Genomic DNA, 24,469 nt, shown 5'->3' with positions numbered 1-24,469 from the left:
TTGTCATGCAATCTACAGTGAGGGTCTTTTTTTCCCCATGTTTCTTCCCCTCCCCCCCAAAGATTTATTTATTTATTTATTTATTTGACAGACAGAGATCACAAGTAGGCAGAGAGGCAGGCAGAGAGAGAGGAGGAAGCAGGCTCCCCAGGACCCCGGGATCACGACCTGAGCTGAGGGGAGAGGCTTGAACCCACTGAGCCGCCCAGGTGCCCCACCCCATATGTTTCTAATACAGTTAGATTATGTGTCATATTCTGTATTCCATTGAAGGGGAGGAAGAATTTTTTTTTGGCCTGAAGTTCTTACCGTGGGACTAAGAATAAAATTGACATGAGACAGATTAACAGGAGAAAAAAACCCAAAGTGTAATGATGTGTGCCTAGAGACCCAATAACGAAACTGAGGTCTAAAGAAATGATCAAGGAAGCCAGCTTTCATACTTTCTAGACAAAGAGAAAATACACCTTTGATGAAATAAAGGACAAAGAAAACTTAATCTTGGGAGCTTCAGTTAGTAAGGCATTCTAGACAGAATTTTGGCTGGGGGAGTAAATTAGTAAAAAGTAACAAGGATTTTTTTTAAATATATATATACAGCCTTATGGGCTTGAAATGTCCCATCTCTGGTGATGTTGAAATCTCTTTACCTCCTGGTACAGGGACATCTTCACATGAGAGATTGATTTCCTGCTTCCAGGGGGACAGAGGAGGGTCTAGGTGTCCTCACTGCATAGGCTGTCTCTTAAGTAACTTTTATTAAAATGATCTATATGTCAAAGTGGCAGATTTGGGGCAGCCTGCCCCTGAGCCCCTATACCATCCTGTGACACTCCCACATCCTAAATAACATAGTTTCAGTAGATTATGATTTACTCTTTGGGATGTAAAAGTGTTTGTGTTTTTTAAAGATGTTGTTTTTAAGTAACCTCCACTCCCAACGTGGGGCTCAAACTCACAACCCCAAGATCAAGAGTTGCATGCTCTCCTGACTGAGCCAGCCAGATGTCCCAAAAGGTTTGGGTTTTGACAGATTCATAATGACAGGTATAAATCATTAAAATATCATGGAACTCACCCCCTGATGCTTTTGTCATCTCTAGCTTTGCCTTTTCCAGAATCTCCTACAACGTGTGTAGCATTTTCACACTGGGTTCTTTCACTGAGAAAAATACATGTAAAGTTCATTCTTGTCCTTGTATGGGGTGATGGTTCTTTTCTTTTTATTGCTGAATAGATTAACAGGAGACAAGTCAAAGTTTGATATCATGCATTCGTCTTGTATTCATGGGAGATGCCCAGGGAAACGGAGTAACTCTGTGAGTGGCTCAGCCCTCACCCTAAATGCCACCTTCAACTAAAGACCAAAAGATTCTGGGTGGTGGGAAGGCCAGTTAAGGGATGTTATCAGTGAGCAGAGTAAACAAGGGTACAGTTGTTACACAGATTTAAGTTTGTGCCTTCTCTTTTGGTATGAGTTTCTTGAGGTTTAGTCATTCTGTTCCTGAAACAGACGGAGACAGGCTTACAGATGGAGTGTTCCTTTACAAGTGTACATTTCACTCACCAACGGCAACTTTTACCCAGTTGTCAGAAATTCTCCCATATCTGCTGGTTCTTAAGACTAATCAGCCCAAATAACCCTTGTGACAAAGAGGCATATTTTGGGTGGCATATTCTGCTTCCTTCCCATGGATGCACTTAGTTCCCTTATGGATTCGTTTATGGAAGGACATCCTGGCTTCTCTAACTTTGTAACCATCATGCATGGAGCTACTGTGCATAAATGCACAGGAGTTTTTGCTTGGAAACAGTTTTTTAAAGCAGTTGTTTAAATACCAGAAGTGCGATTGTTGGATCTTAACACGAGACTTATTTAGGTTTGGAAAATCTGTCCAAACTGTCTTCTGAAGGGACAGTTGCTGTCATTCCTCCCCTTCCAGCAATTGGTATTCTTGTTTTTGGAGTTATCATTTGTAATAGGTGTGCAGTGCTGTGTCACTGTTTTTTAAACTTGTACTTTCCTAATGATGAGGGGTAGATTTCTGTATGCTTATTTTGTCCAGGCACTTTCAGATCCTTAGGCATTATCGATTAGGACGTTGTTTCCTTATTGTTGAGTTCTGATAGCTTTTTGTGTATTTTGAATGCAAATATTTTACCAGATATGTATTTTGCAAACATTTCCTCCCATTTTTTAAAATTTTTTTAAAAATTATTTGTTTATTTGACAGACAGAGATCACAAGTAGACAGAGAGGCAGGCAGAGAGAGAGAGGGAAGCAGGCTCCCTGCTGAGCAGAGAGCCCGATGCGGGACTCGATCCCAGGACCCTGAGATCATGATCCGAGCCCAAGGCAGGGGCCTAAACCACTGAGCCACCCAGGCGCACCCCCATTTTTTTTTTTTTTTGGCTTGTCTTTTGTTTTTCTGAGCATGGTCTTTCACAGAGCAGAAGTTTTTAGGACTTCATGTTATCAATTTTTTTCTTCTGTGGATTGGCTTTCGATGTCGTGTGTTAAAAACTCATCACTGAGCTCAAGGCCATGGGGATTTTCTTCTGTTTTCTTTTTGCTATTTTGATTGTTTTACACTTTAAATATATCTACAATTTTGAATGAATTTTGGTGTAAGTTGTAAAGCTTGTGTCTGTATTTCACTTAATTCCATACGGTTTCTAATTAATTGTTTCTATTTCCGGAGAACTCAGGGGATGATTGGACTCCGTTTCAGTTTGCATTTCCGAAATGTAATGGATTCAGCTGGACCCCAGGAGCGACAGGTGTCTGCCCTGACCTGAGCGCACCGCATCCTGCGCCTCCCCCACCGCCTGCAGGGGGCGCCAGAGTCCGGCTCGCGACCCTTGCTGGGCATGCGCGCTCAGGCCGCTTTCTCCCGCGCGCCGACGGGCGTCCCAACGCCTCAGGACCCTCTGTGTGGACGCCCAGGCTTGGGGAGGACGCGAGCCTCCTCAGGAGCCCGGCCTCCTCAGGACCGTCTGCGGAGGATGTAGGGCTGCGTCCACACCGACAGGGGTCCGGCCTCCTCAGGACCCGCTGTGGGGGCTTCCGGGGGATGTGCGGCCACCTCCACGCTGACAGGACCCGCTGTGGAGGACGCGGGGCCGCGGCCACGCTGACACGAATCCGGCCCCCTCAGGCCCCGTCGTGGGAGAAGGTGCTCAGAAGCCGCCGGGGCGGGCACTGCCGAGGGGGTGCGGGGCTCGCAGGGTCTCGCGGAGGAGGGGCGCGCTGTGTAGACGGTGCGGCTTCCGCGGCTTTGTGCGCGGCGCGGTGGTCCCGCGGGGCTGAGCGCGGGGCTGTGGGGTCCCCCCGGTCCGGGCTCGGATGCGCCCCGGGTCGCGGCTGTGTCCGTGCGCGGCGGACTCGGCTCCTGCGGCTCCTCAGACGGTCCCGGCGCGGCCGCCCCTCGGGGCTCGCGCTCCCCCCGCCCCCGCCCGCCTCGGCCCCGCGTCCTTCCCGCGTCCACACCCGCCGCGGGGCCGGAGTCCGGGCGTCCGGGAGCGACAGCGCGGGCTCTGCGGGCGGCGGCGGGGACGGCGGGTGTGTCCCGGCGCGGTTGTCCCCGAGCCCGAGCGTCTCCCGTCCCCGCGCGTCCCGCGCCGTGTCCGTCGTCAGCGGCTCGGCGGGTCCCGGACAAGGCGCGGGAAGCCGGGAGGGCTGCCGGGAGGGCGCGTCCGTGGAGAGAGGCGGGGGGGGTGGGGGGACGGCGGCGTCGCCGGCGGCGACTTCCTCGGGGGATGAACCGCGGCTCCGGCCGGGGCGGGCGCGTCTCCTCCGCGGGGTCTGTCGCGCGCCGAGCCGCCCCCTTCCCGCCGCCGCTCCGGCTCCCCGGCCGCCGCCCGAGGCCCGACCCGCCTCCTCGCGGCTCCGACCGGGCCGTGGGGGCGCCGCGGGACCCGGGACCCCGAGCCCCGCCGCGTCCGACGCGCCCCGACTCCGTCGTCCCGCGAGTCTCGGGCCGGCCGCGGCCTCCTGCGAGGGCGAGTGGCCCGTCCGCGCGGGGGACCTGGACCCGGCGGGCGCGGCCTCCCTCCCGGAGTCCGACGTCGTCTCTGCTCCTGCGACGCGGTGCCGCGGGTGTCGGGAAGCGCCGCGTCCTCTGCGGTGACCTCGGACCTGCGGGCCTCACAGAGACGCTCATCCCCGCACGCAGAGCCCCCGCCGTCGCTTCCGAACCGCGTCTGTCGTGTGACACGGGCTGCTTCGGGCGGTTGACCCCGAACAGCGACACCGTCCCGCGGAACCCCACGGAACCCCAGGTGAGGAAACCCTGACGGCGCCCGCAGTGGCCCCCGGACCGCAGGCCCACGTCGGCGGTCACCGCCCGCCGCCCCGTCCGCGCCGTCTTCTCGGGTCCCGACCGGTTTTCTCCCTCCGGAGCCGCTCCCGAGACTCCGCCGTGTGCACGACCCGGACGGGCTTACGGAGCGCAGAGGGTCCCGTCTGGGGGGCATTTCCACAGGGCTGTGTCCCTGGGGCCGTTCCCGGGGTCCACGCGCGTGGGGACAGGCGTCACCGTTCGCGTTCTCACGGCGACTAAACACGACGACACGGACCGCTTCAGACACGGCGGGTGGCAGTTCGCAGCCCCAGCCGAGGTCACCTGCCGCACGTCGTTCTCCGGACCGTTCTCGCTGTCCCCGAGGGGACTGTGTGCGCGACACACCAGCTCCCGGGTCCCCTCCCTCGGCCCCGCAGCCGCGTCCGACCGTGTGTCCCGGACGCCGCCTCCGAGTGCGGTCCTGGGGTCTGTCCCTCCGTGGGCACCAGCGACCGCCCTCGTTCCGGACTCCGAGGGCAGCCGGCAGCCTTCAGACGTGCGCGCGGTGCTCGCCGGAGATTTACGGGAAAACGACCCCTTCTTCCTGCTTTCGTGAGAGTTTGTCTCCGCAGCAGACGTGGATTTGGGTCAGAACCTTCTCCGCGTCACTTACACGACCGCACGGCTTGACTCCCGCATTCATTGCGCTGCGCAACATTGTTTCACTCTTTTTTTTTTTTAAAGATTTTATTTATTTATTTGAGAGAGATTTATTGAGAGAGATCACAAGCAGGCAGAGAGGCAGGCAGAGAGAGAGGAGGAAGCAGGCTCCCTGCTGAGCAGAGAGCCCGATGCGGGGCTCGATCCCAGGACTCCGAGTTCATGACCTGAGCCGAAGGCAGCGGTTTAACCCGCTGAGCCACCCAGGCTCTTGAACAGCCCCGAGACGTCTGTGAACAGACACTTGCTTATGGCGCAGGCGTGTCCGCGAGCTCTTGGTTTCGCAATTTTCCTGATCAGGATCCTCACTTTTACTTAAAGAAAGGTGTAGGAATGCATTTCGCTGATTTTGTGATGATTTCATTGGGGTTGGTATTCGTGGTTAGGATGGGGGTTAGGGTTAGGTTAGGGTTAGGGGTTAAGGTTAGGGTGGCCTTAGGGTTAGGGTCTCCCTGTCCTCGCCCGCACAGAGCCCGTTCTCCTCCAGTAACCACAGTGATCTTTTTGGACCATAACCTTTGTGCCTCTCTGTGGTTTGCTCCCCTCCTGCCCCCCCACCCCCAGCCTCACCTCTCCGACGGGGACCCTCCCTTTTGTGGGCACCCCGGGGTGTGGTTTCCCAGAGGTGCCTCAGGCTGGAACCCAAGCCTTTGCCTATGCTGTGCCTCTGCCCGGAGCACCGTTCCCTCCTCCTGCTTCCCGTCTGGCTTGTTTCCCATTGGCTGAGCCGCGATTTGCCCCCTGATGACCTGCCTCATGCCTGCTGGGTGTGTGTGAGCTTTGCCCCCACTTAAATGTAGGGCTGCATGGGTTTCCAACCTTCTAAGCCTTAGGGTCCCCTTTGTAAGATGGGGTGCTAATGGCCCCCTTCTTTGGGAGCAGGAGGCAGGGAGGCCCCATGGGCAGACTCACTCAGGACAGGCTGGGAGAGTGTTGCTTAAAAGAGCCCAGAGCCTGTCCCCTTGAAGAAGGTGTACATGTTCACAGCCCCCAGCTCTGGGGTCCTGCTGCCAGCCTCTGGCAGTGAACCTCCTCACACCCTGTCCCCTGTCCCTATAGCTTCCTGCACCTGTTCTTGCAGACAGTGGAGAAGCCCTCCATGGTGGGACACAGGGTCACCTGCTACATCTTCACTGACCAGCTGGCTGCCGGGTCCATGTGCCCCTCTGGGAGAGCCAGATGTTGGTGGTCCTCATGGTGGCCTCAGGGTTACCTACTATGTCTTCATTGACCAACCGGCTGCCAGGCCCGTGTGTCTGTCCGGGAGAGCTGAAAGATAGTGGTCTTCGTGGTGAGACACAGGGTCACCTGCTACATCTTCACTGACTGGCTCACTGCTGGGCCCTTGTGTCCCCACCAGGAGGGCTGGAGGGTGGTGGTCCTCCAGGTCTGTGGTGCTCCACACTGGCAGGATGTGTCCATGGAGCACATGGTGATGGTCAGCTGCTTCTGTGAGCAGCACTTCCTCCGTGAGCTCGACGACTTGGTGTGCAGGCGTAGACCTGAAGTTCTGTGACCACATGGGTGTGGAGATCCTGTCCCCCCTCTTTGGCACCCTGTACCCCAGTTCCTACTGGGCAGCCTGCAAGGACTTCAGCTATGGATGCCAGCTATAGTCCCAGGCCCATATCCCCAGGGATCAGGGCAACATTTACTACCTGGGGGCCTTTTTTAGGGTATTGGTGGTGGAGGTTCACTGACTGACCTTGGCCTGTCACCATGCAATGGGGGTCGACCTGCCCAATGGGTTGGAGGCCATATGGCATGACAAGAGCCACCTGAGCAGGCACCTGCTCAACCACAAGCTCACCAAGATGCTATCCCCGGAAGACCTGAGGGAACTGCAGTGGCTGGGTTGTGCCCTGGAGGACCTGTGGCTGCCACGTTGTCCCCTGGAGGACCTGTGGGACCTTCAGGTGCTGGGCTGTCTCTGGAGGATCTGTGGGATCCGAAACTGCTGGGCTACCCCCCCCCCGCCCAAATCATGGAGCAGCAGAGATACATGGCTGTGCCCAAGAATCACCTGGACACCAGGAACACATGAGGGGCTGCCCCCCTTTCCATCAGGGGATGCTGCCAGTGGAGCCATCAGAGCAGGTTCCTTTTTCTTCCTTGAGGGAGACTCTGAGGCCCAGATGTCCAGGACCCCTGAACATCTGGGGCTGCACCTGCATACGGGATGTCAGCCTGGGGACACAAGTTTCTCTCTTTGTGGTCACTGCATTTTGATAACTTCTGGGTCCCTGGCAGCTGTGAACGGCTCCAGTTTTATGTCAGACGTTTTTCCGTGTCAATGCTGAGCAATCATCTTTAAAAAGAGCAGTTGAGAGAAAAGATTTCCTCCCTGGTTCTAAACAGACACATCTTGGTGGGGCTGGGAGTGGCCCTGCAGCCGCCGTGGAGTCAGAATGGGCCTGGCTGGGTCTTCCCTCCCAGTCCCATGGGGCTTCAGGGTCAAGGGTGAGCCAAGCCACCTGCCAGACCTCCAGTCCCCTGACTGCCAGAGGCCTTGGCTGTGGCCGCTAGCTCAGCCTCCAAGAGAATGGAACCCTCTGGGTTATACGTGGTTCCTGCCTTGGTTTTAAGTGGCTATTTCTGTGCTGGTATTTGTAATGGCTCCGCCGGGATGTGCATCCTGTTGGGACTCCTCAGTGCCCACTGGTGGGTTTGCACTTGTGCCCCCATCTGCCTGCACTGTGTCTTCGAAAGCATTCACTGAGTGCCTACTGTGAGCTCAGTCACCAAGGAGGGGCAGAGTGTGAGAGTGAGAACTAAGATACAGGATCCCTGCTCCAGGGCCCTCCTGGGACTCACGATGACCCAGTCCTCCTGACTCACTTCTTTCCTACTGTGGTGTAACAGACATGTAACCGACTCTGTTAAGCATGTTTCAGGGTCAGTTCAGTGGCAATAAGTATGTTCGCTCTTCTGGACCGGCCACCGCCATCCACTGCCATAACTTTGTCCTCACCCCAAACTGATCTCTACTCACCCTAACCCTAACCCTCCATCTCCCCGCCCCTGCCCTGGCACCCACTAGCTCATTGCACCTCTATGAATCGGTGCTGTCCGTCCCTCACAAGTGGGGTCCTTCAGTATCAGTCCTTTGGGGACTGGCTTATCTCCTGTAGCATAATGGCCTCAAGGTCTGTCTCCATGAGCCTGGAGCTGACCCACTTTTCCCCCAAAGGCATGGCTCAGTCCCTTCCTGTCTACGCCGAGCCTCCTCAGTCCCCTCTGTCCCCCTCGTCTTCCTTCTCAGCCTGAAAATGATCCCAACCAATCTGCAGCTTTGAAGACATGTTCAGTCCAGATGCCAGGAACATCCCCCAGGGGTCTCAGGCCTCACCTACCCCATCTGCCCATGTGAGGCACCTGCACCCCCCACCAGCTGGCCACCTGCTCCTCCCATAGGTGTCCCCATCTCAGGAGAGGGAAACACCAAGTCCAGACCTTTGGAGTCCTCTGTGACTTCTCGCTTGCCACCAACTCTCCCAGGAGTGAGGTGGCTGCCTTCAGATGCTCCTCAGTTACTCCTGTGCCTCTGGTGTCTTCCTGGAACCCTGACCTGGCTGTTCTCAGACAGTTCGCCCAGCGGTACCTGCACTTTCTGGGAGGTAGATTTGCTGGAGTCCACAGTGTGTCCTGGTGCCCCACCTTTTTGAAGGCACATTGTCGGGGCTGTCCGAGGACCCAAGACTGTGGGTCTGTGGCCTGGAGGGATCTAAGCAGAGCTGGTGGGGTGGGAGGGCTGCGGGGCACAGAGGCGTGTTTTCAGAAAGCTTGCCATGGTCCCAGGCATCCTACAGTTTTTGCATCAAAGCCCTGAGATCTTTAAAATGCCAGCAGTGTTCCAGTGTGGGCCAGAAAATCACAAGTCTCTGCACCCAACACCACCTAAACTATGTGGCCCTTTCTTGTCACTTGAGCTGAATACAAAGGATTGGGAGTGGGAGCTTGAGGGGCAGGTCCTGAGTCAGACTTTGTGTCTGGGGCACAAAGGCCATCCAGACAAGCTTGTGCCGAGGCCTGAGGAGGGGGGCCTGTGTGGAGAACCCCAGCCTGCAGTCACTGCTGTCTCCTGATGCCCCCTCAGCCCACCCCAGTGCACCTGCTGCTGGGAGAGTCCCTGCCCCCTCCTCCTCTGTGGAGGACTCTCTCTTGCTCCAGGGGGTGCCTCCTCCCCTGCCAGTCACTGCCCAGCCTGCCAGCATGGGAGGGTAGATACCCTGATGACCTCCAGCCCTGGGGACAGAGCCAGTGCGGGTGGGGTGTGGCCTTCCAGCTGGCTTGAGCGCCAGGCCCCCACCGTGCTCACTCTCCTGTGGGCTCAGTGGACTACGCCCTCCCTTAGGCTCCTTAGGCCCAAGCCGTCCCCTGCTCAGGGACCATTCTTGGCCCAGGCTCCACACATTGGGATTGGGAGCAGATCATCTGGACCTTCTGGACTTGTGCTTCCATGCCCATGACACGGGCACAGGCTGGCCTCACAGACTCGTCAGAGGGAGACCCAGTGCAGGAAGATGCAGGCCACTACATGGGAGGTGCCAAGTGACCCCCAGAGGGAGCACCCAGGCCTTGCACAAAGCACCAGGCTCAAGGGACCCAGAGCAGGGACCTGGGCACCAGGCCACAGGGCGTGGGGGAGTCCTGGTGGGGAGGGCCCTGGCGAGGGGGTAGGAGTCCATGGAAGTGTCCCAGAAGAGGCAGGAGACAAGGAAGGCAATAGGACTGAGCTTCCCCGGAGGTCGATGGAAGAGGTCAGAGGATCACACAGACCTTTGGGTAAGCTCAGAGGCCCTGGAGATGTTGGCTGAAATGTTATTTGATTAGAAAAGATGTGTCACAAACCCTCAGTTAACATTGAATGAGTTACTCTTTGTTGCTTCTAGGAATCAGTGTGTATGGGCCATTAGAACTCACACTGCATGAAGTCTAGGATATATTTACTTTTCATCATATTTCAGGACTAGATTTTTCCTGAGGAAATGCTAAGCATGTGTCTTTCCATTCTTTTCTTTGTGGAATGGGCCTCTGTTTTCAGGAGCAGATTCCTGGTGCTCATCACCACTGTGAGACCTGAGGATGACCCTTGTCACCCCCCACAGTGGATGTGACCACATGGGTGAGGGGTGCTCACTGATGAAGCCCCAGTGCTCAGTACAGAGCAGGGACCCCAGATCCTTGGCTGAATGAGGGAGGGCATGCGGGAGGATGGGAGGGAAGAAAAGAGAGAGGGAGGGAGGTTGGGACAGAGGGAGGGAGAGAGGGAGGAGGATGGGAGGGAGGGAGGGAGGCAGGGAGGGAGAAGATTGAAGTCAGGGAGGGAAGGGAGGGGTAGAGGGGAAGGAGAGAGGGGGGAATGAATGATGGACTGAATAAATGAGGTAGGTAGGGAGGGAGTGAAACCGCAGAAGTTGGTCCACACATCAGGAGCCATTATTTTGGGTGAGATCTGAGGGAATCACAGCTCAGTCCCTGAATGGTGGCTCGGGGCTGGTCCATCTGTCCTCCCAGTGCTGACCTTCCTTCTCCTGGCGCGCTGTCATTCTGGATCCTGTCTACATCCTCCTTCAACTATTATGAATGTCCCCAGAAGCAGGGTGGCAGGAGTGGGTTAGGAGGGTTAGGGTTAGCCATGATCCTGTGCCCCAGACAGCACTGAGAAAGTAGCCCCAGGACATTGTGTCATGAGGACTGGGATGAGGATCCCCTCCACCTCCTTGGGCATGAACACTGTTCCATTCCCTGCTGTCTCCACCACTGCTGTGCCAACTACTACTGAAAACACATCCGTGACCCACCGAGCCAGAGTTTCTGGGGGTGAGTCCCAGGCTGAGCCCTGCTAGGTGATAGGTGCACCTGTGGCCCGGGATGGGCGCCGCTCACTGTTGTCCCGGACAGGGCTGCCTGTCCCCCTTCTCTCCAGGGGACCTGCATTGGACCTCTGCTTCCTCACGTTCTCCCCAGGGCTGCTGGTCCCCAGACCAGACACCTGCCAGTCTGAGGGTGACCAGCACTGCCTCCCCAGGGTTTCCTTTGCCTGAGTCCTTCCCCGGGAGCTCCCGCATCTCCTGACACATAGTGCCTGTGTGCCTCTCCTCCCCCTTGAACTTGCACGTGTTTAGTCTCTGTCCCTGTCTCTGTCCCTGTGGGACCCAGTGACTTGGAGCATGGATTGGAGCAGACCCATGGGAGACCTTTCTCCGGCCTAGGGTTGTGAGCGATGCTTTTGCCCTCTGCGGTGTGTCTTCCAGCTTTCTGCATTTCCCTGCTTTCTGTGTGGGCCACAGGAGGAAAGAGCCGTGTCCTGTCTGGGGACCGACTGTGGTGTCCCAGCAGGAACAGGGGCCTTGGCCCCGAGATTGTGCCCAGAATTCCTAAAGGGGTCCCTAGGAGGACATCTCCTCTGTAATCCATTGGGCATCTCAACAACCAATAAGGGAAATTCTATGTCAAACAGAGAGAAGAAACAGAAACCAAACCAAACCAAACCCCAAACAAGGGCCCTTTGAAAATAGGTGCAGACACAAAGGCACCTATTGAGGGATTCCACTTCCGGAAACCTCCAGAACACGTGCGGGACCAGAAAGGGAAAGCAGCTTAGGGCTTGCGAGGGGCCAGGCTGGGGAACAATGGGCAGGAGGGCTTGGGCTCAGGGTCTCGTTTGGGGAAGGAGATAGCCTGCAACGATGTTCCGTGGCGTGGTGGCCCAGCGCTGGGAATGCACTTCATGCTCACGACGTGTTCAAGGGAAAACAAGAACTTTTACTTAAAATAAATAATACAAGGCATACAGGAGATGGACGGCGACAAGAACGGTGACTCCATACAGGAGAGGAAGAACACAAGGGGAGGGGATGAGAGATTCTGGGGGGATGTCGGGGTCAGGGGATGGAACTGACAGTATTTTTATGGGGAGATCTCCCCGCAGAGTTGTGGGCTCTGGATGCGGGTCTGGGAGTCCCTCAGGAGAAGGTGTAGGGGCAGGGGTTGGGCTAGGGGCGGGGACAGGGTCAGCAGTAGCGGCCAGTGCAGGATCCAGAGCAGGAGCTGGGTCAGAGACAGGAACAGGAGCACAGGCAAGGGCAGGGAAAGGAGCAGGAGCAAATGATAGGGACTGGGTCTGGGGCGGGAACAGGGGCCTAGGCAGGGCCAGGGGAAGGGGCAGTGTTCCTGGCAGGGCCAGGGGAAGGGATGGCGGCAGTTGAAGGGGAAGACGCAGGGGCTGGGTCTGGGGCAGGAACAGGGGCGCAGGCAGGGAAAGTGGAGGCCTTCCTGCCAGGGGCAGGGGCAGGGGCAAGACCAGGGGTAGGATCTGGGTCTGTGGCAGGTGCAGGGGCAGTGGCCCTGGCAGGGAAAGGAGAAAGGACAGCGGCAGGGGCAGATGCAGGGGCAGTGGAAGGGGCAGGAGCAGGAACTGGGGCAAGTGCATTGGTGATGACTGGTTCAGGGTCAAGGGCAGGAGCTGGGTCTGGGTCGGGAACAGGGGCCTAGGCAGGGCCAGGGGAAGGGATGGCGGCAGTTGAAGGGGAAGACGCAGGGACAGGGCCTGGGTCTGGGGCAGGAACAGGGGCACAGGCAGGGAAAGTGGAGGCCTTCCTGGCAGGGGCAGGGCCAGGGGCAAGAACAGGGGTAGGACCTGGGTCTGGGGCAGGTGCAGGGGCAGGGGCAGTGGCTCTGGCAGGGAAAGGAGAAAGGACAGGGGCAGGAGCAGGAACAGAGGCAAGTGCATTGGTGATGACTGGTGCAGTGTCAAGGGCAGGAGCTGGGTGTGGGGCAGGAACAGGGGCCCAGGGAGGGGTAGGGGAAGGGGTGGGACCAAGGGAGGATCTGGGTTAAGGGCCAGAACAGGAGCACAGGCAGGGGCAGGGGAAGTGGGAGTCGCTCTGGCAGGGGCAGGGGAAGGGGGGAGCGACAGGAGCAGGGGTGGGGGCAGGAGCAGGAGCCAGCTCTCCCTGGACAGCATCAGCATCTCCGTGGGCAGGAGCCCGGGCACCTGTCGGCTCCTGGTCTCCTGCCGAAGTGACTCCAGACACCATCTGCCCCTCCGGAGTGGCTGAAGTTGGGAGTGGGTCTTGCTCCTCCTCTGAAGAAGCTGGGAGAGGAGAGAAGGTCACCCGCGGTCCTGCCTCTCCCTGTGGCTTTGCAGAGACAGAGCACAGCCCGGGGCCTCCCGGAGAAGCCGCAGCCACGAAGGAACCCTCCCCGGGACGTCTCCCCGACTGCAGTCCACCCCCTGGGTGCTCCAAGCCCAGTCGAGGCTCCCGGCCGAACACCAGCCCGTGGGGGCTTCTCCCTGTGGGGCCCAGCACCGACCCCTCCCCACACAGCCACAGGCACCCCTTCCCAGCCTTCTCACCCTCGGACTTGGCCTCCGTGGGCTCCGTGTCCAGGACCGCAGTCCAGTGGAGTCCCGCGGGCAGTGGTCTGGGAGGTAGCGGGGGCCTTCCCAGGACCGGGGACTCCGGGGTCGGGGAGGAGGGCGTGTCTTCCCGCCTCCTTTCTCGTTCATCCGTGGCCTGCCAAGGCAGAGACGGGGAGTGTGCAAGAGGCATCAGAGCCCTGCCCGGCCGTACCCACTGTGCTGCTGCCCAGTGCCCCTGCTTGTCCCGGATCCCACGCAGCAGACCTGTGCGTGCACAACACCGCACTTGGGTCCGTGACCCGTCCCTGCAGGGTCTCAGGATCAACCCTGGGCAGAAGGGTGCAGCCCCCACACCCCGTCCCACCTCGCCGGCCTTAACCTGGGGTGTGAACATGACCTGCCCCCCAGGCATCTGACCCTCATCAGCCTGCTCCTGCTCGGGGTGTCTCCACCCCCGATGAGCTCTCTTGACACACACACACACACACACACACACACACACGGGGAGGAGACCTAGGCCTACACGGGTCGGTCAGAAGGTGTGGGGCTGTCTGACTCTGAGCCTTCAGGGGTCACCTTTTGATTCTTTTTGCCAAAGGGCCAGAGTCGTCGGGGAAGCCTGACACGACACGCCCAGTGAGGGGACGTGTCGGGCGGGTGAGCTCTCCTCTGCCTGCATCCTCTGGACTTCGGTAGGCAGCACCAGAACATGTCGCTTCCTTCAGGATCTGCACAGAAATGAGCTGGGCAGGGGGCTTTTCTCTGGAATGTGGGTGCCTGGATACGTGGGTTCCAATTCCGTTGGGCTCCGTTGTCAGGGAAGTGAGGTCACCACTGCCTGGGGGCTCCTTACGGGACTTCCTGCTCCCACCAGAGCTCCCTGAGGGCGCCCCTCCCCCAGCTGCTCAAGGCTCCCCCTCCACCCCACGCCCTGTCCATCCAGTGACCCCTCACACAGCCTCCCCACAGCCCCTGGGAGGCCTGGGTGCAGCTGTTGTCCCCGCTGGGGGGGCACAGAGCTGGGTTCAGACCGGGCTCCTGCTCCTGCCCAGGACTGTGAGCCCGCACACACCCTGTGCCTCTCAGGGCCTCCCCAGTCTCCCCGTCTGCACATTGGGGGTGTTCTGGCTTCTCCTTCTAGGGATGCCATCAGGGGTAGGACCTCTCCATTCGTTCCATCCCTGCTCTCCCAGGAGGCTGGTGCACACACTTGGCCAGGCACGGGTGAGCCAGGGGCTGGGCGGGGGCATGGAACACAGCCCAGAGGGGCCTGGATCTGCTCTGGGATCCAGGCCAAGCCACCCTCCTCTTGCCTGTATCCCATCCCCCGTGGCAAGGTTGCAGAGCATGGCTTCTGACCTTGGTGACACAGACTTCCCGGGGCTCCCATTAGGTTGAGGTCCAAGGGCCTCGACTGCGCCCATGTGCTGGCCAGCCCCCACAGGGGACCCTGGGCATTCCTGAATCCGTCCTCCCAGGGTGGATGGCCTGTGGGACTGAGAAGGGGACAAAATGTTTGGCTGTCATTTCCCAGCCGATGGAGGAAAGTCTGGGACTTCTCCTGGTTCCCACTCTCCTGTGTTCAGTGTCTGTCTCTGTCTTTGTCTTTGTCTCTGTGTCTGCGTCTGTCTCTGTTCGTGTGTGTCTCCCAGGAGCAGGATCTGTGGGCTCCAGGGGTGATGGGAGAAACCTCCGAAGTCTTCCTTGTCCCTGTTTCCCTCTCCTGGGCTGGTGCTTGGTTCCTTGGTAAGTAAGGCCTTCTCATCCTGAGCAGGGCACTGACTCTGGAACCTCTTCCCAGTGGGGACCCTGAGGCTGCAACAAGGAGGGTCCTGCCCTTGGTCCCCAGACCAGGGGTCTAGTGCTCTGCCACATTTGGCAAGCCCACAGTGTCAGCCCCCCGAGCCTCCAGGCTATCTTCTGCTCAGAAGGACCTCAAGGGAGTCCAAAGCATTTTCCCAAGACTGGGAGCACAGTGGGTCAGGGAGAGCGATTCAAGGCCAACAGGCTCTTCTACAAGCCTGTGGGAGACTAGGGACACCCTGTCTCTATGGCCCCATTGATAGAAGAGTAAGGGGAGGCCTTTGGTATTGTAGCCCTGTTCACACGGGGAGGGGGTACCTCTTCCTACTTGCAGTAGTCCAGGGTGGTGATGGACACCAGGCCCCAGACCCTGTCCCCACCCAGTGCCCTGGCAAAGCCCCTGGGCCCCTTGGGCCTCTTGACCATCAACTCTTCCTGTCTCCCCTCTCCATGCTATGGATCTCGGTTTTTGCCAGGAGTCCTGAAGCCCCTGACCCCATGGCCCAGCTGTTTCCAACCTCTTTCTTCTTTCCCCCTTGTTACCCACCATTTTCCCAGGGTGTCTCCCCCTCTGACCCTTAGCTGGGCAGTGTGGTGTGTGTGTGTGTGTGTGCGCGTGCGCTCGTGGGCGCGCTCAAACACATATGCCTCTAGCTGTCTGGGATGCCCGAGGTCATGTCCCCACATGGGATGGGGTGGGTAGCTCTCCCCAAGGATCTGAGGAGCTCTCACCCTCAAAGCAAACCTCATGAGAGGATCAGGGCTTGCCTAGGACTGGAGGGAAGCTCTGCCCCTTGGACTCTGTACCCGTCTTTTGTCCTGTGACAGTCCCTGCCTCTCTTGAGCCCAGGTTCCCAACTATCCCTGAGGATTGGTCATGGAAATGCTTGAACTTGGCCATTGCTCCAGGGGTAGGCGGAGGTGGTGGAAAGGTGCACCAGGTACACAGACCTCTATTCTGAGAGGGCCAGGTGTGCCCAGGAGACCTGCACGCAGCACTTGTACCATGACCCAGCCTTGCAGTGGACGTGTACGCGACCCATGGCTCTGTACCTGAGTGGTCCCTCATGTGCCCTCATCACTGCCAAGTGCTCTGTGACTTCAAATTCTGCTGAGCATCAGAACCGTGCCTACTCTGGGAAGCAAGGCTCAGGGTGCAAGGCCAGGTCGGTTGGACATCTGGGGATGCAAAAGTCACTGATTTCCCCCCACCTAGCTGGTCTGGAATTCAGACTCCATTACAGGACCCAGCTAAATGCGGGGTTGAGCTAGAGGACTTGGCGACATCAGTGGAGGCCAAGTCAGGGCAGGGCGAAGATCAGTCTGCCCCTTCCAGTTCTCCTCCCCTCCTTCTGCTTGTCTTCCTGGCTGTGCCCTGGGACAGAGTTCTAGCCTGTCCCTGGATTCAGCCCTGGCTAGAGTCAGAGGGGTGGGAAGGAGGGCAGGAAGGAGGGGGTCACCACCAGGATGCCCAAGTGTGAGGGTGTTGTTACCGTAATGAGGGACCCTGTGGACACTCATGGATTTCAGCCCTTTTTAGCCATGAGCAGTGGCCCCAGGACTCGGCCCCTGCCCCATCCTTCACCCTCCATGAGGTCCCGCATTTCCCCCAGCCCAGTCCTTGTCTGCAGCCAGCCCTCCCTCCAGCCCCAGGAAATTCTGCTGCTCCAGAAGGCTTTTAACTCATTACAAGTTGGAGCCGCGCCAGCCCTATGGGGCCTGATTTTAGGTCCTGGAGTCCCACAGTGAGGAGAGGTTATGTGGCACAGGAGCAGGGAGAGGGCAGAATGGACTCTCCCTGGGGGCCATGGCTCCCTAGTCTGCACAGACCCTGTTGTGTGCTGGCCCCTAGAGCACCCATACTCCAGCTCCCAGGCAGGCTCCGGGAGGGAAACCAGAGTGTGGCTTGTGCTAGCTCAGACTATCACTCTGTCCTTTAACTATAGCCTGTCCTGCCAGCGGGACTCCCTCTCCCAGTTGGTCAGCAACACCCTCAGAGCCAAGAACAGCCCATCATCCAGCTCAGGGGCCAGTGTGTGGCCGGGCAGGCAGGGGAGAGCTCACCCTGGGCTCAGGGAATCCCTGGCTGGGCTAATGGTGGCTCGGGAGGGCTGGCCTTCCAGCCCCTCTGCTGAGCAGCCCTGTGACTGGAGTCATTTGCCTCCCCTCTCTGGGCCTCACTCTCTGCCTCTGTGCAATGCAGTGATCCTGAGTGATCGATCACTCCTGTGGCAGGAACATATGGGATGCTGGTGATTGACCTATTGTGGGCACAGGGTCTGGAATGCAGAGTGCTGCGGGGGATGGTGCTCAGTGTTGCCAGTGAGCACCCCTCCTCCCCAAGCCATTCAGCCCTTCCACGCAGCTGTCAGGCCCCTGGGAGGCCACACTCCTGACACCAGGTCCCTATGCGTGGCTCTTCTTCAGCAGTGGGACAGGGTGGGACCCTGGAACACGGGGTCATCTCCTCACTCTTAGGGCAGGAGAGCAAGGAAGACTTCCCCTGGGGTCCCCCAAGGCCATGTAAGAGGGGAGGTGGCTGCCCCCAAGCAGGACATTGAAAATCTGCTTCTGTTAGAACCTGAGAACTGGGGTTTGGTTCTTTCACTTGCTGGGCTGACAAGACACACACGCTCTCCATGCCTCCTCCTTGAATGAAGAGCTCTCGCAGGGTCCTGGGCGTCCTGGACTTGGGAAGGGGGAGGGACCAGTCCTCTCTCTGGCTCCTGAAGAAGACCCATCATCTCAAAGATAGGATTGTTTCTCATCATGATCCTGGGCCAGAATGGGAGACAGCCCCTTACAGCTCCTGACTCTGGGGCTGAGGGGGCCTTTCTCAGGTGCAGCAATGCCCACTGAAAGTGGGGGTTTCAGGAAGAACATATGCCTGGACCAGGTCCTGCCCCAGGGTGGTGGCTGCCTTCTCCAGGTCTGGAGAAAGAGGGACATCCTCTGCTTCTCTGGGTGTGGGGTCCTCTGACCCATGAGCAGGCACTGGAAGTTTTCCAGTCTGACTCTGGAAGTGCACCAGTGGGTCAATCACTAGCCACACATGAACACGGACAGTATGCTAAGGAAGTGCCAGAGGTGATCCTGTGCAAATGGCCTGTGGTCGGCGGGCCTGGCAGCTTCAGTGCCCTCCAGTGGACCCCCTTTCCCTGGATGGGAATCCCCCTGGAGTCTTTGTCTTCAGCGCTCTTTTCCTGCTGGTTTCAGGACCAAGGGAGAGACTGGTGTGGCTTAGAAGCCTCCACCCCTGCCTCCCTCTTTTTGCACACACCACAGAAGGAAGTCCCATCTGTCCTCTGCTAGAGAAGGTGAATTCCTGGGTCAGGTGGAGCTCAGGTGCCTGAGGACAGAGGGTCTCCTGCAGTTCCCCCGGAGAGAAGAGTGATGGACACCCCTGTCTGGGAGAATGGTGAGCAGGATCCTGCCTAGGCCACGGGGGCACCCGTCACCTGGCAGTGCTTATACTCCGACTCACCCCTGGAAGCTCTGGCACAGTTTTTCATAGATGTATTTTTTTAAAAGATTGATTTATTTTTTGACAGACAGATCACTAGTAGGTAGAGGGGCAGGTGGGGGGGTGGGGAGAAGTAGGCTTCCTGCTGAGCAGAGAGCCCGATAGGGGGCTTGATCCCAGGACCCTGGGACCATGACCTGAGCTGAAGGCAGAGGCTTTAACCCACTGAACCACCCAGGTGCCCCTCATAGATGTATTTCCAAAAGAGTTCAACACAGCGGTGGTGGAGATAGCGGAGTAAACAACGCCAGTGCTTGTGGGGGTGGATGGTGTCTCAATTAAGCCACGGAGTCTTGATTTTGGCTCAGGATGTGGGATCGAGCCCAGTGTAGGGTCTGTGTTCAGTGCAGTTTGGGCTCATGATTCTCCCTTCCCCCTCCTGCCTCTCCCACCACTCTCATGCCACACACTCTCTCTCTGAAATAAATGAGTAAAATATAAAAATGGCATCATAGAGAATGTACTTTAAAAAATTATAAAGAATTGAACATTGATTTTGCCATTTTAAGCATTTTCAGTATAAAGTTGGCAGTGGTAAGTGTGTTTACACTGCTGTGAAACAGAGCTTGAGAGCATTTCATCGTACAATCTGAACATTATATCTTACAAATCTGAACTTCTGTTCCCATTGTTATTTGTTTTTCATGTAGAAAGCACATTTATTTATTTATTATGCTCAGTTAGCCACATATAGTACATTAGATTTCAATGTAGTGTTCAATGATTCATTAGTTGTGTATAACACCCAGGGTCATCACAACACGTGCCCTTCTTAATACCCATCACTGTGGTATCCCATTCCCCTCCCTTCTGTAAGCCTCAGTTTGGTTTCCAGAATCCAGGGTCTCTCATGGTTTGTCTCCCTCTCTGATTTCTTCCCACTCAGTTTTCCTTCCCTTGCCCTATGGTCCTCCATGTTATTCCTTACGTTCCTCATATGAGTAAAACTGTATGATAATTGTCTTTCTCTGGTTGACTTACTTCACTCAGCAGAACCCCCTCCAGTTCTACCCATGTTGATGCAAATGGCGGGTATTCATCCTTTCTGATGGCTGGGTGATATTCCATCGTATACATGGACCATATATTCTTTATCCGTTCATCTGTTGAAGGGCATCTTGGCTCCTTCCACAGTTTGGCTATTGTGGACATCGCTGCTATGAACATTGGGGTGCACATGTCCCTTCTTTTCATTCCATCTATATGTTTAGGTAAATAGCCAGTAGTGCAATCGGTCGGTTGTAGGGTAGCTCTATTTTTAATGTCTGAGGTACCTCCATACTGTTTTCTAAGGTGGCTGTACCAGCTTACACTCCCACCAGGAGTGTAAGAGGGTTCCCCTTTCTCCACATTCTTGCCAACATTTGTCGTTTCCTGTCTTGTTAATTTTTGCCATTCTAACTGGTGTTAGAATGTGGTGGCACCTCATTGTGGTTTTGACTTGAATTTCCCTGATGGCTAGTGATGTGGAGCACTTTTTCATCTGTCTTTTGGCCATTTGTATGTCTTCTTTGGAGAAGTGTCTGTTCATGTCTTCTGTCCATTTCTTGACTTCATTATTTGTTTTTTTGGGTGTTGAGTTTGATAAATTCTTTATAGATCTTGGATACGAGCCCTTTATCTGTAATGCCATTTGCAAATATCTTCTCTCATTCCATGGGTTGTCTCTTAGTTTTATTGACTGTTTCCTTTGTTGTGCAGAAGCTTTTCATATTGATGATGTCCCCAAAATTTATTTTTTTTTTGTTTCCTTTGACATGTCTTTTTCTTCTTAAGATTTTTAATTTATTTATTAGACAGAGAAAGACACAGGGAGAGAGGGAACACAAGCAAGGGGAGTGGGAAAGGGAGAAGCAGGCCTCCTGCTGAACAGGGAATCTTATGTGGGGCTTGATCCCAGGAATCTGGGATCATGACCTGAGCTGAAGGCAGACGTTTAATGACCGAGCCACCCAGGTGCCCCTAGAGACGTGTCTTGAAAGAAGTTGCTGTGGCTGAGGTCAAAGAGGTTACTGCCTATGTTCTCCTCTAGGAATTTGATGGATTCCTGTCTCACATTGTGGTCTTTCATCCATTTTGAGTTTATCTTTGTGTATGGTGTAACAGAATGGTCCAGTTTCATTCTTCTGCATGTGGATGTCCAATTTTCCCAGCACCGTTTATTTAAGAGACTGTTCTTTTCCCACTGGATATTCATTCCTGATTTGCCAAAGATGGGTTTACCATAGAGTTGAGGATCCATTTTTGGGTTCTCTACTCTGTCCCATTGATTTATGTTCTGTTTTTGTGCCAATATCATGCTGTCTCGATGCTCACAGCTTTGTAATACAGCTTGAAGTCAGGCATCGTGATGTGATGATCCCAGAGTTGGTTTTCTTTTTCAACCTTTCCCTTGTTATGTGGAGTCTTCTCTGATTCCTGTTTGTTCCAGCTCTTTGAAAAATGCCAATGGTGTTTTGCTAGGCATGACATTGAATGTGTAGATTGTCCTGGGCAGCATAGATATTTTGACAATGTTTATTCTTCTAACCCATGAACATGCAATATTTTTTCCATCTCTTTGTGTCTTCCTCAACACTTACTTTCATAAGTGTTCTGTAGTTTCTAGAGTATATAGCCTTTACCTCTTTGGTTAGGTTTATTCCTAGGTATCTTGTGGTTTTTGGCGCTGTTGTAAATGGAATTGATTCCCTAATTTCTCTTTCTACAGTTACATTGTTAGTGTATAGAAAAGCAACTGATTTCTGTGCATTGATTTTGTATTCTGCCACATGACTGAATGCTGTATGAGTTCTAGTAATATGGGGGTGGAGTCTTTTGGGTTTTCTACATATAGTGTCATGTCATCTGTGAAGAGAGAGAGTTTGACTTCTTTTGTCAGTTTGAATGCTTTCTATTTCTTGTTGTTTTCTGATTGCTGATGCTAGGACTTCTAGTACTATGTTGAAAAATAGTGGCAAGAATGGGGCATCTTTGTTGTGTTCCTGAGCTTAAGGGAAAAGCTCTCCGCTTTTCCTCATTGAGAATGACATGTGCCATGGACTTTTCATAGGTGTTTTTTATGAAATTGAGGAATGTTCCTCTATCCCTACACTCTGAAGAGTTTTAATTGGGAATATATATTCCATCACAAATGGGCTCATCCTAGAAGGGTGCTTTGAAGGTCTAAGAAGCACTATCCACTCCATGGGTGAGACCAGAAAATGAAGATCTTCCCACTTGGAGCATTACTATTTGGGTCTTAAAATTGTCTTGGAAATGTGGGAAACCTTGCATTTCCTGAAGTCCAAGCCTCAGAAGGTCTGAGAACAGCTGACCTTGTCAGGAGCCAGGCACAACTCCTCAGGAAGTGTTGGTGCAGGAAGGGAAGGGGCAAGGCTCTGAGGGTGGTCTGCAGCTAGAGGAATCCGGGGAAGGGGCCCTGCTTGTGGGGGACCCGCCCCAAACTCCGCCAATGCCTGTGCGGCCCAGCCAGCTGCAGCCAGCTGTACAGGTGGGAAGGGCCTCCAGGACCACCTGCAGTTACAGGGAGGCACCGGTGTAAGTTCTGGTGCTTGGATGCAGGCAGGAGTAGCAACCAATGGGCTTGGGGCACCACCCTCCCTGACCAGTCACCGTGTGGGGGTGGAGCTACCTCTCTGTGGGTGGGCCCCCAGCTGCCCCTGGATACAGCAGTGAGGCAGGAGAAGGCGAGATTGACCTGTGGGGGCTCCCTGGTGGGTGAGTACACGCTGGGGGCTGGGGTGGGGACCCGGGTGGTAGGTTGAGCTCCACGTGGGAAGTGGGGGTACTGGAAGGGGGCATGGAATGAGCTAATCCTGGGAACTCAGGTGAGTTCTCCTTTTTCCCTTGAAAGTCCCTTCTGCCCTATATCCGTTAATTGGCCATACCCCCCAGATCCTTGAACTCTAGGACGCCCACTCACCCCTGGTTTTGTGGGATGAGTTGTGGACATTTCAGGTTTCCCAGTGTTCCCCTGGAAGACTGCATGTAAGGATGGCACACAGTCCCCACGTCAGTGGGCGGCACCCCGGTCCCTGACACAGTGCGGGTAATGGACCTTGAGCAGCACCTCCAGATCAGCAGGGTCCCCCTGTTCAGGCACAAGTGTGGCAGCACCAAGCCTCAGAGCCATCCCCCAACTTCAGCATTGTGCCCTGTGTCCCTTGGAGATGGTGGTAATGGCCTGTAAGGATCATGCAGGTGGGTCCTCCAGGTTCCTGTCTCCCGCCCCAGGCACAGGTGTAGTGGAAACAGCCCCAGAGGCATTTCCTAATTTTAGCATTGTTCCCTGCTGTCAGTATTGTGCAGGAGGGGCCTCCAGGTCCCTGTTCCCCCAGGCACAGGTGTGGTGGCAACAAACTTCAGAGTAGTCCTTCAATTTCAGCACCGTGCCTCATGCCCTGGGGTTGGTGGTCATAGCCTGTCAGGATCCTGCAGGAGCTTCCCCAGTTGGGGGCCTGGAAGCTGGATTAAAAATATATATGTATTAGACTGGTGACTAGAACAGGGTCACCCATTTAATTTTGGGTGGCTCATTGGGTTAAAGCCTTTGCCTTTGGCTCAGGTCATGATCCCAGGGTTCTGGGATCGAGCCCTACATCGGGCTCTCTGCTTGGCAGGGAGCCTGCTTCCTCCTCTTTCTCTCTGCCTACTTGTGATCTCTATCTGTCAAATAAATAAAATCTTAAAAAAAAAGATTATGATTATCTTTTTTAATGAAAGTATTGTTAAGATAAACTAGTTAAAAAACGTTAAAAGAGGAAAGGGTAAAAGTTAAAAAAATAGCAGAAGAAAAAAAAAGAAAATTTTAAAAAATTAATTAACTGCAAGACTAAATCATGGGGAGAAAGCCGTGAATTCCGTGCTTTGCTTTTTCCTCTCTGGAATTCCGCTGTTCTCCTTGGTAAGTGAGCTCGGTCTTGGCTGGATTGCTTGTCGATCTTCTGGGGAGGGGCCTGTTGCAGTGATTCCCAAGTGCCTTTGCCCGGGGCGGAATCGCACCGCCCTTACCCGGGGCCGGGCTGAGGGACCGCTCGGCTTTGCTTTCAGGAGCTTTTGTTCCCGGAGTCGGTGGAGTTCCGGAGGGCGGGCATGAAGCTGGCGGCCCCGGGCTCCGGCGGAGCAGCGAGAGCCCGGCCCGCTCCCCAGTGCGCCCTCGGAGAAAAGCGCTCAAGCCCTCCCGTCCGCCTGGGCTCCGCCGCGCTCCGAGCCCTCCGAGCCTGCGGCCGGTCAAGGTGAGCCCGAGCGGCGAGCTCACGGTCGGCTCCGTCTCCGCAGCCGGCTTCCCGCTCCAGTACCCACGAGCTGCGGCACTCAGACACCCCATCCTTCTGCGACCCCGCGGGACCTGGGGCCACGCCGACCCCGCGTGGGCTCGCCCCGGTTCAGCCTCTGGAGCGACGTCCCTCCGCGGCACCGACTTTTAAAAGTCCCGTTTTGTGCTCCGGCGCCGCCGCTCGCCGGGAGCCGCCCCTCCCCCGCGGTCTAGTTCCTGTGCTTTGGAGTCACGTGTCCGCCGGTCCTACCTGTCGAAAGCGGTCGATGTTCTGTTTCTAGAATTGTTGCTCTTCTTCTCTCCGATCTCTGTTGGGTTTCTAGGTGTTCGCAATGGTTGGACAAGCGGTCTAGCTGGTCTCCTGCTACTGATGTTGTCTCAGCCTGTTCCTTCTCCACCATCTTGCGTGCGTGTGTGTTTTTTACAAGATCTTATTTGACACAGAGGGAGAGACGTCACAAGTAGGCCGAGCAGGAGGCAGAGAGAGGGGGAAG

This window comes from Neovison vison, chromosome 9 (genome assembly GCF_020171115.1).
Source record: "Neovison vison isolate M4711 chromosome 9, ASM_NN_V1, whole genome shotgun sequence".
NCBI classification, from domain to species: Eukaryota; Metazoa; Chordata; class Mammalia; order Carnivora; family Mustelidae; genus Neogale; species Neogale vison.
Note: the sequence above shows the minus strand (reverse complement) of the source record.